The 12,930-nt window shown below is 36.8% G+C and overlaps 1 protein-coding gene across 6 annotated transcripts in view; it reads left to right on the forward strand.

Moving 5' to 3' along the window:
* The window catches only part of PHF6 (PHD finger protein 6), a 53,555-nt gene extending 50,191 nt beyond the window's left edge, over window positions 1-3,364 (forward strand). For 5 of the 6 annotated variants that reach the window (XM_068533887.1, XM_068533882.1, XM_068533884.1 and 2 more), the window contains one exon: window positions 323-3,364. The gene's annotated coding sequence lies outside the window, so the exon portion shown is untranslated. The remainder of the gene's footprint in view (window positions 1-322) is intronic. The other variant, XM_068533883.1, reaches the window with a different exon arrangement.
* The last annotated feature ends 9,566 nt before the right edge of the window (window positions 3,365-12,930 follow it).

Raw genomic sequence — 12,930 nt, forward strand, 5'->3', positions numbered from 1 at the left:
AGTTAATTATATTGGCTCTGTTGTCAGGATACAGTATACACACTGATAAATACGTATTGAGGTAATAATGTGCAGTATGATTTTTTTTAATGCTATTATGTTCAGTTAAGCATGTTACTAGAATGCTGAGGGTGTGTAGGCTTGCATAGTTTTTTTTCTTTTAACTAGCTGATTTCGTAACAGTAAACACAAGCTATCCACTTTATCAATAAATGTAGTTGTAATGTCAAACCAATAAGATATTCTTGCTCCTCAATAACATTATATTATTGTGTTCCCCTCAAGCATCATATTTTACATTTTTTTATCATCTTTTAAACAGGTTCATGGGACAGAGTTAGAAAACTGGGAATGAATAAGACATCCATAACTACTATTCTTTTTTCACTGTTTTCTAAAATCAAAAAGGGTTTGTAACTTTTTACTGCCCAACTCTTAGATCCTTCATTGAACTGCCTAAAAACATCATGTTTGTTTTATGAGCCTTCACTAGATGGCAGAGTTTGACATGTTGATATTACGTAGCTGTAGTTTGCAGTTTCTGGGAAGCAATTGAAACACTATTAACCCTGTGTATAGTGTCAACAGTTAAAGCAGACATTGAAATGAAGTAAGCTATATTTCTGGACTGAACAAAGTTCTACTGTTTAGAGTGTCTAAGTTTGTTTAGTGGATTCATACTCAAGGGAAAGCATAAGCAAATTTCACCTTACAGTGCAAACACGCCTCTGGTGGCAGCACATGGGAATTTGTGAATTTTTTTTCCACACTCAAGTAATGGAGGCTAGAAATGAAGAGAACCTTCTTTTTCTCTTGGCTTCGACAGCACATGCTAAAAATCTCTTCCAAGAAGTGTGCTAAAGCTTTTCATTTGGTTCCTGTTAAAGTTGTTCTCACTGACCAGCATGGACTCAGGCAACCGGTGATTATAAGCTCTGAGCTCCAGTGCTTATGGCAAAATTCTCTTGACAGTAACCCTCTTCTCTTTTCATGTCATACAAAGAGCTTCTAGCAAAATGATTGGATCCTTTCAAGTTTAAACTAACATTTGGCAACAGCAAATTAAGCCTCTTTAACCTTTAAAGCGTTACCACTTACTAAGGACTTCAGCCACCGTGTCTGAAACCCGTTCCTCTCAAGTGCCGTGTTGTTGTGGAACACTTCATATATTGGCCCAAAGTACGTAAGGAGATCTCATGTGCTGTAGAAGTAAAAAAAAAAAACAAAAAACAGTCTTTGCATAAAACAGTATTTATTTTTAATTTTGTGACCACTATTTTAGAAACTTTATTTAATATTTTTAATGTTTTCATTCATTGCTTTGCTTATCTATAAAATAGGCTTCTGTGCCCTATTTTTCTTCTGGTAGGGTTCAGTGTTGTTTTATTGATCATCAGAATTGTTCCTCAAAGCCTAAGAACCCAGCTTTTTAGAAAGGATTTTCACACTGGCATTTCTAGCTAGTGATATTTTCTTCCACTTACCTGCTGAAGCACATTTATATATTTCTTTATGGCAAAACCAAAAAATTGTAGTTGTGTTCTGCCGAATATTACCATAGCACCTCAATATCAAGGGTAGGGATTCTGATTTCTGAATTATTAGTTAACCTACCACATTAAAGCAAATTAGCCAACAAGAAATAACGTGTTAACTTGACTGTACATTGAGATATTCTTCAGCTTATGGAAAAGCATTTTAAAAATGTAACAGGTGGAAAATTACACTGTGCTTAACGACTGATTTTTTTTAACTGCTAGTCCCTTAAAGTCACATTTGTCAAGTGTGTATTCACACATTTACTTAAATCAAGGGACTCGATGATTGCTTTATTTTAACCATCTTTTATTATTTTTAGAAGGAAACTAGCTTTAGTAGTGGATTGCCCTATATGTTTTTCTCCTTTTGCTCTAAATATACCATTGGATTTTGTGTGTGTGTATGTGATGAATTTTCAAAATTCACCATGACTTGAAGTGCAACGACAGATCTAGATGTTTGTTTACCAAGCTATGTGACTTTTCCCAAAGGATCTGTACTTTATTTCCTTACAGCAGCTTGAAACCCATTATGTTAAATCTTTGAATCACTGTGTCTAGATCATTTTTACATTGTGTGCCATAGACTTACCCATGGAATAATAGAGCACCTTCATTTTTGGACAACTACTGTAATGATGTTTTTAGGAAAAATGGAAGGTGCCGGGGGTAATAATGGCCAGTCAGTAATCATGTAATGGAATTCAAATACAATAGCTGTTAGTTAATGAATTTGTTATGTAATAAACTGTGTGGGTTTCTTCAACCCTTTCTCTGCCACTAGCAACCAGAATAGCACTTTACCATTTGGTTGGCTAGATAAGTGGCTGGCTACCTATTTTTCTCACTGTGGTGTGATTGGCTAAATAGTCTTTCATTAAAAATTGAAATGTAAATTGAAGTCACATGAAAAATCACCTTTGGTTGTAAACCTCCAATATTTTGATTCTCTATCCATGTTTTCGTCACATGCTGAGTAAAAGTGCCTTACAATGTAAAAATTGTACAGTACTTATGTTCCCAACTAGCATCATCATGTTCTGGGTAGTAATTACATCGTGGTATGACTATTTAGAAAAATGGACCTCAGCAGTGTATTTACTGTTCATCTCCTAAGTCCTTAACTGTAGTTTTAATAAGCATGACATTATTTGATAAGTATATAACATTTACATCATTTCAAAAAATACTGTCTTCTATGCGTATTTTAGCTTGAAATTTTGAAGCGTCTTTTCTTTTCTCCTGTTCTCTTTTTTCCCTTTTTTGTTTTGTTTTCGTTATCGATATTAAACAGTGTAATCTTTGCAAGCGTATATTGAAGATTATTCTGGAGCATTTATTGCCTTACCAGAAATGTTAGTAAGAAATGTTCTTTAGAGTAGAAAGATAGACTTGAGTTTCTATACTTTAATAAGAGCTCTTTGTTCCTGGGGGGAGGGGGGATGGGAGGGGTGAGTTTTACTTTCATCTCAGTTTATTAAATACCCACAACTGAAATACATTTTATTTCAAGGATCATGAATTTTAGAATTTCAGATAGTACTTGCTCAGGAGTACATGCTACTCAAGATATTAAGAGAATAACAAGATATGTAGATCTACTGTTGAATCAGAATCTATGTACTTGAACAAATGTGTGACTCAAATATCTCAAAGCAAAAGAAAAGTGTTCTAGAATGTTGTTGCTTTTTTAAAAAGCACTAAAGTTAGACCAAGGTATACAGTTTTGTTCTAACAGACATTTAGATTAATTGTAAAGATAAGGAATGCATTATGGGTCAAAATCAAACATTCCTCTCATGTTATGTATATTTTGTTCCTGTTATATTGGCTTTATTTTCAGAATTGTAGTTTGTAGTATTAGTTTCCTTTTATTGGTATTCTTGCATATACTATTCATTCAATAAATGAATTATGACTTTCATGTTTGTATTTATGTCTTTTTTGTGCAAGGGTATGATGAAGCTTATTTGTAACAGCAATAGTACTGTGTTCCTTTTAGTCTTGCTTTTATTTCAAGGTGAAATACCTAGTTTGTTTAATAAATTTGTCGTTAAACAAGTATGAGAGAGAAAAATGTGAATTTGAGTTTAGTTCAAAGTTTCACACATAAGGCTTTATCAGGGAGAGAATCAGCAATCTTTCAAAAGTATGATAGAACTGCATTACGTCTTGGTTCTTTTATCATTCCATGATAAAGATACCTACAACTTAAATCGGGTCCTCTGGAACCTAGTTAGAAGGTGATTTTAAAAATAAACCAAAACTCCTAGTACAATTTATCTGCTTGCTAATAAGGGTGCAGGATTAATATCCTTGTCATAAAGGGATTCCACCTTAAAGATTTAAATGTACTCCCTTTACTCTGGACAGCTTACTTCTAGCAGTAGTGCTCATGTATTGAGGTGGTCCTATCCAGGGCAGAAATCAAAGTTTTAATTGGTAGAATTTGCTCATTCCATACATACAATTCCTAACCTGGGTTCCTGCATTCCTACTCAAAAGGAAAAAGAAATCAAGTAAGAGGTTCTGATTAATGCTGGAACTATAGGAGAGTGTGCTTTATTGCAACTGCTACACACATGCTTGGCGAGTGTGTGTATGTGTGTGTGTGTGTGTGTGTGTGTGTGTGTGTGTGTGTGTTGAAAATCCATTACTTAGTTTCATTTTAATTACCCCCTAAAAATATAAAGAGAATTATGTGGTTTTCTTTACCTAATTGAAACGTTGACAGCTGGGGTTTGGGGTTGGGGTGTTTTTTTGTTTGTTTTCTTTTTTCAGCTGCAGTCATCAGCAGTTGCTGAGGTCATTCCAAAGCATAAACGTGCTAGAATTTCCTACGAAAATTCTATGGCCAGCAAATGGCCAGTCCATGTTTTTAAGGGAAAAACCCAGTCCCTGAGACAGTGCTGCTTTATGTATCAACCAGTGTTACATAATTTTGCCTTGTTCAGATAACGAGGTAACTGGGACATTAAGGACAAGGCAAAAATGCATTCTTGATTTTTATTCAGAAGATGAAAGCTATAAAATACCAGTTACCATGAAAGTTAATGATAGTATTTTACCTTGTTAAACTGTAGCAGACATGTTGTCCGCGGGGTCAGTGTACTGAAGTTAGTCAACCAGACCTGGGTCCTTGTCAAAAGATAGCAGATCCATAAACATCCAAATTCTACCTTTGCCTATACCTCTATAGGCTATAAATGTGTTTTTATGTTGGGGGTGAGGGTAGCGGTGGGGAGATAGGGAAGGTACAGCTGGGCAAAGAGCTAACTAGATCTGCTGTGTGAATGAAGGGGCAACCTTTTAAATGGGACCTAGAGAGTAGATATTCAAGGGAGTGTTAGGAGCAGGGAGATAGAAATAAACTGTACTTTAATGTGGACATTGGATTTAGACTGTTGATTTTCTATAAAGTCATTTGTACAAAAGGGTAAGGTTTTTCTGTTTGAGTAGCTTTAAAATCACAGCTATTTACAGATTTTTTTTGAATTGTATTTTATTTTTTATACAGCAGGTTCTCATTAGTTATCTATTTTATACATATTAGTGTATACATGTCAATCCCAATCTCCCAATTCATCCCACCACCACCACCCCACCACCAGATTTTTTTATTTATAAAAGTCATATATATACCCATGAAAAGAAATGAAGTACTGATACATGCTACAACATGGATGAAGCTAGCTAAGAAGGGGCTAAGAAGGCAGCACAAAGTGTCACATATTGTAGGATTCCATTTATATGAAATGTCCAGGAGAGGCAGATTCATAAGAGACAGAATACAGATTAGTGGGTGCCAGGAGCTGGGGGGAGGGGAGGATGAGAGTAACTGGCATGGAATTTCTTTTGGGGGTGATGAAAATTAGATAGTGGTGATGGTTATATAACTTTGTGACTATACTAAAAACCATAAATTATATGCTTTAAAAGGGTGAATTTTAGGGACTCCCCTGGTGGTCCAGTGGTTAGGGTTCCGCGCTTCCACTGCATGCCACACCGCGCGGCCAAAAAAAAAAAAAAGGTGAATTTTATGTTATGTGAACTTTAGCTCAATTAAAAACATACGTAGTCATTGTACAAAATTAAAATATAAGATATATCAAGCAAAATGTGAAAATCCCCCCTTTTCCGCAAGCCTACTCCCCAGTATTTGATGTGTATTCTGCCGAATGCTTGTGTACAGATATAACTTAGATGCTTTTTTTTTTTTTTAGCATAAATAGGCTCATGCTGTACCTACAGTTCTGCACCTTGTCTTTTTCACTTGAACAACATTACAAGGTGCCAGCACAACTAGATTCTCACATGCTGTTTAGCAGCTCCATGGCATTGTAGAGTATGGTTCTGTCCAGTCTCACGTGCATCTTCATGTTCTTAAGCAAGTAATTTCTTAGGCTAAATTTCCAGAAGTGGAACTGCTAAGCTAAGGGTATGTACATTTAGAGTTTTGATAAAAATTGCCATCCAGAAAATCTGTACCAATTTAAAAGTCCACCTGTAGGGATTAAGCTTCCTTGCTCTGCTACTCCAAAGAAGTGCTTTTTAATGAAAAGAGGTGTGGTACCTTTTTTAAAAAATAAAATAAAATCACACATGCTCTACAGAAAATTCTATGGGGTTTTGATTTTGTTGTAAAGACCAGATAGACTATATCTCAAAGTGGAATATGAATTATCTTTGGGAAACTGGACACTATATTTCATTTGTGAAAAGATTAAGTCAAAAGGTTTTGTTTTGTATGTATTATTAACAGTAGTAATTGGTGAATCATTTTTCTTCCTTCTATGTGTCCAGGGTCGAATATGGCTCAGTTTAGTGTACTTGAAGGGGTTGTGTACTGTTTTGTTGAAGAATTCCTATGACCTTTATCTGTCTTGATGGTTCCTACTCCCCAAATCATGACTCTAACAACTGGTCAATTATGTAAAAATAAGATAGAATCACTTGACCTTTTCAACTAGTTGTTTTGTCCTTGTGTGAATAAAATCGAAGACTAACTAAAAAAATTGACTTGATATTCATATCATGCTTTTAGCTTATTTGCTAGAAAATCGTTTTTTTCATTTAAGAATTTCAAGCAACAGTTAGTTACCTGCATGTCTGAAAATAAAGTAAGAAATAAGAGTAAAAATAACATGAATATTTGGTTATCAAGAAAGTTCCTAAATAAAGAATAAATTGAATGTAGTCAGGATGAATTGATGCCATATGATGCCGTTAGTTTTTTTCTAATTCTCAAAATCACATTTTGTGCTAACTGGGTATTTATGACATTAGCCAAACAACTGTTTTACTTAAAAAGATTTAAGTCAGATGTATAATATTACAAAAATAATTTTTAAATATTTTACCAATAACCTGACCTTTGGTCATGTTTCCTTCCTCCCCTTTTTTTTTTTTCATATGCTTATAAAATAATTAAGTCTTTAAGGAGGGGCGACAAAACAGGATGACTACACTAGAGAGTTCTTTCTGTAACTTTGAACTGCAGCAATCATGGAGACTGGTGTTACTTTCACTTCAGAGGTTAGCCAGACAACTTAACACAAAGGCTTAGTTTCAAATGTTCCTGATCCTTAAGCCCAATAGGCTTATGTTCTATATTTAGTATTGATTTAGTATTACCAGGAAACAATAATTCTTTGGACCCTGGTCTCATATGTTCTTGGTTAGAGAGCAAGCACAAAAGATAAGCAGTGTCTGAAAGTTTGAAGATCAGAGAGCTGGAATTTTGGCATTATCCTCAAATACAACACAGTCTTTCCGGACCTCCCTTAGAAGAGCTGTTCTTAAGCATTTCAGCTCATCCCATGTGCCCAAACGGCCTAGGGCAGCTATCCAGTATGCTGGGGGTGGGGGTACAGGAAGAGGGTTTAAAGAAAACGTATGTCGCTTAGGAAAAAGGCTTGACAGGTTTTCTTTCTCCCTGGGAAAGAGGCAAGGTAGGAGATTTAGGTAGCCTTTACTGCATTTAATAACTGAGGTCACTCCATTCCATGAAACTTGGAAATGCAGCCAACTATTTGTAGGCCACTTCCTAGAAAGATTGACACAAAACATTTAGAACATTCATACCTTTATTCTTTTTTTCCTTTGATGCCCTCCTGGAAACTCTCTTACCTTAATTTCCATGATCTATACCACCCCTTCGAGACCACTCCTTTCCTGACTCTTTTCCCTACCCTGATCTAAGTGTTCCCTGGTGTCCTGGTCTTTGCCCTCTTGTGCTGTTCTCGCTTGTCACCACAGTCTGCTGCTCCAGCTGTCACCTGTGTGTGTTGTGCCGATGACCTCCAGTCCCTAGCCACAGTCTGCTCCACCCGCGGAAGCTCCGTGCTGAGTCTCAGATGAGCCTCTGTGCTATTCTCCTGGACACTTTTACTCAATCTGCTGGCTATTCAAGCATGAGTCTCAAACCAAGTTGTCCTGATAGTGCTACAGTTCATCTACTTTGATTTCCACATCTACTTCCTTAGAATCTGTCATTCTGTCTTTTGGATGCATCCTCTCTATTCTTACTGCTGATAAACTAGTTTGGATTCTGCTGGGTTTTGTTTGTATGTTTTTCTTTTTAACTTTTTGCCAAGATTCCTAACTTCTTCCACTCTGTGCCCGTGCTCACCAGACTCTTAGTTCCTTGGTTTTCTTTATTGGGCAGTTTTTGGTCTTGCTTCCTTAACTACTCAGTTTGGATAAGATGTTTAATCACCTCCGTTACCCTTTGACACCACTGGCCTCAACTTCCCACTTCTTGTAATTCTCTTCCACCTTTTTGCCTCCCCTCTGCCTAGAGTTCACCCCAGTCTTACATCTGGGGAAGATGACCTGCTAGAGGACATCACAATGCAGACCGATGCCACCACAATTTTGGTGTTTAGTCTCAAATTCTCCATATCAGTCTGCAATCCTTTTTACTTACATATGGACTCTAGATTTTGGTGGCCTTGGCTCAGATCCCGTGTAACCTTGACTAGGTTGCTGACTCTCTCTGTACCTCCATTATCTCATCTTTTAAATGCAGGTGAAAATACTACTCCATGCATAGACCTGTGAGGATTAAAGGAGGGAACCCAGACTGAAGATCTCCGTCCCTGTGCTCCCTTCTAGTTTTACCCTATTTCTCTCCTCTTCTCATATAATTTTTCTTGAAAGTCAAGTCCCCACTTGATGTCTCCACTTCCATATCTTTATTATCCATTCCTTAGCTCACTGTACTCGCTTCTGTCTACACATCTCCATTTCTCTCAACTACACTAAAACCACTCAAGCAAAGTTCACCAGTGACTGTTGCTAAAGCCAGCGGGCGCTTTTGAGTTCTTACCTTACTTGACTTCTTGACTCTGTTTAATGTCCCTGACAGTCCAAGCACCATCACATGGTTCTCTGCCAGTCTGCTTTTGCAGATGACCCAAAGATAAGAGTAACTCATAAGATGACAGGAGCAAGATTGAAAAGGCCTTCCAGTGGCTGGGACTGTACATGGACTGTCTACCTAGCCCCTCCCCACTAGCGGAGATTTAATAGGTACCTATGCAAAATCACAATCTGGTCTTTCCTTGGCAAAGGACCTACACATACAGAGTGGGGTGAACTGTAGGCACCTGGGAGGTAAAAGGGTAGAAGGGAAAGTTGAGAGAAGGAAGATGTTGAGGCCATGGGTATCAAGAGGTAATGAAGTTGATTAGCCAACTTGCTTGTGAAAAATGCCACGTGGTAAAGGCAACTCAAAGCTTGAAGCACATCAGAAAGCAAAATGCATTTATGTTCATAGATACACATATATAATTCTTGTTTAGTAGAAAAAATCAAAGTTAAGGTATTTGCCTACTTATAAAACCTATGAAAATCACCAGAGGTACAATGGTGAGACAAAAGCTGGGGAACTGTGAAAATTCTAAGCCTGTTATGCAGATAGAATCAGGCAGCAGACACCTGAAAAGGGGCCACACAGGAGCAGAGGGAGGTGGATAAATTAAGAGCTTTATGGTCTGAAGACCTGGGTTTGAGTCCTAGTTTTACCACTAGTAAGCGGTAACTCTGAGCAAGGTACCCTCCCCTTCTCTCAGCCTCAGCCCCACCCCATCTGTCAAAATAGTATCCCTGTTATTTATGTATATATATAGCCCTTAAACCACTGGGTTGTCTTAAAGAGCAAATAAGATAAAGTGATTTTAAGTGAAATCAGCTGGTTCATGGTAGATAACAGTACAGAAAAGTAATAGCTATTCCCTTTCCACACAGTGATCCTTCAGATGTAAAAGTGAAGCTATCCCATTACTTTTTAAAGTTTAAAAAAAAAAAAACTTTCACTATTCACCTGACGCTCATCATGCCTAAATTAGAAAATACAGATAACTAAAAAAAAAAAATGTTTAATCCCTCATAATCTTGTGGACCATAGGTCACCATTATATTTTTTGTAAAATCTTCAATGTTTCTATGCATATATGTAATTTTATAAAATGGGCTCATATTATACCTACTGAGTTGTATTCTGCTTTTTTCATTTAAAAATGGGAAATTTCTTCACAGGTCAGTAAATACACTCTATCATTTTTACTGGTTGCATAATAGTACATTTTGTGGCTGGATCACAGCTTATTTAACCATTTCCCTATCATCAGACAGTTAAGTTGTTTGCAGGTTTTTTTGTGGCCATTATTTTGCTAGTGCAAACAGTGCTGATCTAATCATGAAGAAACAGCAGAGAACTCCAGATTGAAGAATGTTCTACAGAACAGCTGGCCCACACTCTTCAAAAAAGTCAACGTCTTGAAAAACAAAGGCAGAGGAACTGTTCCAAATTAAATGTGGCCAAAGAGACATGACAACTAAAAGTAACGTGCGATCCTGAGTTGGATCCTGGTTCAGAAAAAGAATTTGTGCTATGAAGGACATTTTGGGGACTTTTAACTAAATGTAAATATGGACTGAATATTAGATGATACTGTATCAATGTTAACTTCCTGATTGTGATCGTTGTTGTTATATAAGAGAATATCCTTGTTCTTAGAAAATACATACTGAAATGCTTAGGAGTAAAGGTGTGTCATGTCTGCATTTTAACTGGTTCAAAAAAATAATGTGTGTGTGTGCGTGTGTGTACCTATGTGTATGTATAAAAAGACATAAAGCAAATAGGGTAAAATGTCACAAGTTGGTAAATCTTGGTGAAGGATATACAGGAGTTCTTTGTATTATTCTTGTGACTTATCTGTAATTTTGAATTTTTTTTTAAGTTAAACACACCAGCAGAAACAGCAGCTCTTGTTAAGGGAGCCTGAGGAAGGAAATAGTAGTAAGCCTTGGTGAGCCATCAGGATATTTCACTAGGGAACCACATCTGGAGGAAAGAGTATAAACTGTATTTGGATCAGGTGGCCTAGAGAGGACCCCTCTCCTTTCCCATTCAGGAATCAGGGAATTGGGAATCAGGGTGATTCCCAACCTTTTCTACTGAAGTACACCCAAAACAGAGGAAATTGGTCTTTTGAGCTGTTATCACCCTTCAGCTGCAACTGTTGTGCTTTGTATCTCATTTCTTCATCTATCTTAGATTCCTTTTTCATTTTGTTGAAGTAGTATTTCTTTTTTTCTTATAGGATACAAAGTAACAAGTATTTAAAAATAATGCTGAGATGAACATTCTTAAACATATAGCTTTCTGCCTTTGTCTGATTATCTCCTTAAGATAAATTTCTAAACAAATTCCCAAGTCAAAGTTCTGTGCACATTTTTAAAAGTCCATTAATTCATATTACTAAATGCCCTGCAGAAAGCTTTTACTGTGAACACATTAGCCAGTTTCAACAATTATTAACTGATTTCCAATCTTGTTTCATATATACCCCTACCTATTCCTCTCCCACAGAAATATATATATTTCTCTAAAAAACAAAGACTTTTAAGAAATAACAATCACAGTACTATTATTGAACCCCTCCAGTGTTTAAATTTCTCCAGTGGTAAGTGCTAAGTGTTTGTTATTCTTATCTAAATTTCCACAGATTTGAGGAGGGAGAAGCAAACAGAAGTTCTTGAGGTTTTGTTTGAAATCATCTTAAAGGTCATAGTTCACTGTATATATAATTATCTCTATATTATATGTTATACAGGTATATATTACAGGAAATTCTGGTAGACTGTATAAAATCAGATGCTTATTAATCTAGTTTAATGCTAATTTAAACTCTCCAAACACACTTAAGAATATTAGGATATACGATCAAAATAATACAGATAAAATACAATTGCTAAATAATTATTACAACCATTTGTCGGATAGCATGCCTTTAAAAGTCCACACACAAAGTTGAGTAGAAACATTGTTATATATTCATGTAAATTGCAGAATTTTACCTGGATTCAGCTAAGCAAATTATTATGAAATAGCTGCCAGTGAAAATGAGTTATTTAAAAAAGCAATCGATTAGGCAACAATGAATTTGTTGCCTAGTCAATTGCTTTTTAAATTTCTAATAAATGGTGGAAATTTGGCATAGTCTTAATTATGTAGTAACAAAGTCATTATTAGCATTATTTTTTATCCATGCTGATACTATTCCTTTAAACTGTTTCCTGTATTAGGAAGGTGTTTCCAAAGAAAATCCCATGATACGTCATTTCCACTGGTAGCTATTTCGCATAGCCTGTGGACCAGCTGAAGGGTGAAAACAGCTCAAAAGACCAATTTCCTCTATTTTGGGTGTACTTCAGTAGAAAAGGTTGGGAATCACCCTGATTCCCAATTCCCTGATTCCTGAATGGGAAAGGAGAGGGGTCCTCTCTAGGCCACCTGATCCAAATACAGTTTATACTCTTTCCTCCAGATGTGGTAGTTGCTGTTGGTGCCCTGGCCAGGTCCCTTTACCAGCTGTGCCCCCATCCCACATTAGCTTCGAGTGCACCTTACCTGGGACCTATGGTTTCTTGCCCTTGCCTGGTGGGAGCCTGGGAGGCTACACTCCCCCTCTTCCCAGGTAGTCAATGATACTAGGATACAAAATCCTTGTCCCCCGGGCCTGAAGGCAGGACTACTGCAGCAGGTCAGTCCAGGGCTCTGTGTCCTTGCTCACCTCTCTCCCTCTCCTGCATCGATTCCTCCCTTGTGAGTTTTTCTTTAAGAGCGCCCCCTCCACAAATCAGAGAATTGAAATAACGTTATCAGTCAGGGAAAGAGTTATGCTTTTCTTTTAGAAATATAAGTTTCAGTTGCAAGTCCACTGATAGTGAATTTTTAAGCAAATGTGTTCATTCCAAGGGCATTGACACAGCCTGCTAAACTGAGGGTTGGAAGTGGAGCAAAAAAGAAAGAATGGGGCCTTTGTCTATGCCTGTCGGAAAATAGAGCATTAAAAGCAATTCTGATAAGATTCTAAGACAA

Source organism: Eschrichtius robustus, chromosome X (assembly GCF_028021215.1).
Source record: "Eschrichtius robustus isolate mEscRob2 chromosome X, mEscRob2.pri, whole genome shotgun sequence".
Classification (NCBI taxonomy): Eukaryota; Metazoa; Chordata; class Mammalia; order Artiodactyla; family Eschrichtiidae; genus Eschrichtius; species Eschrichtius robustus.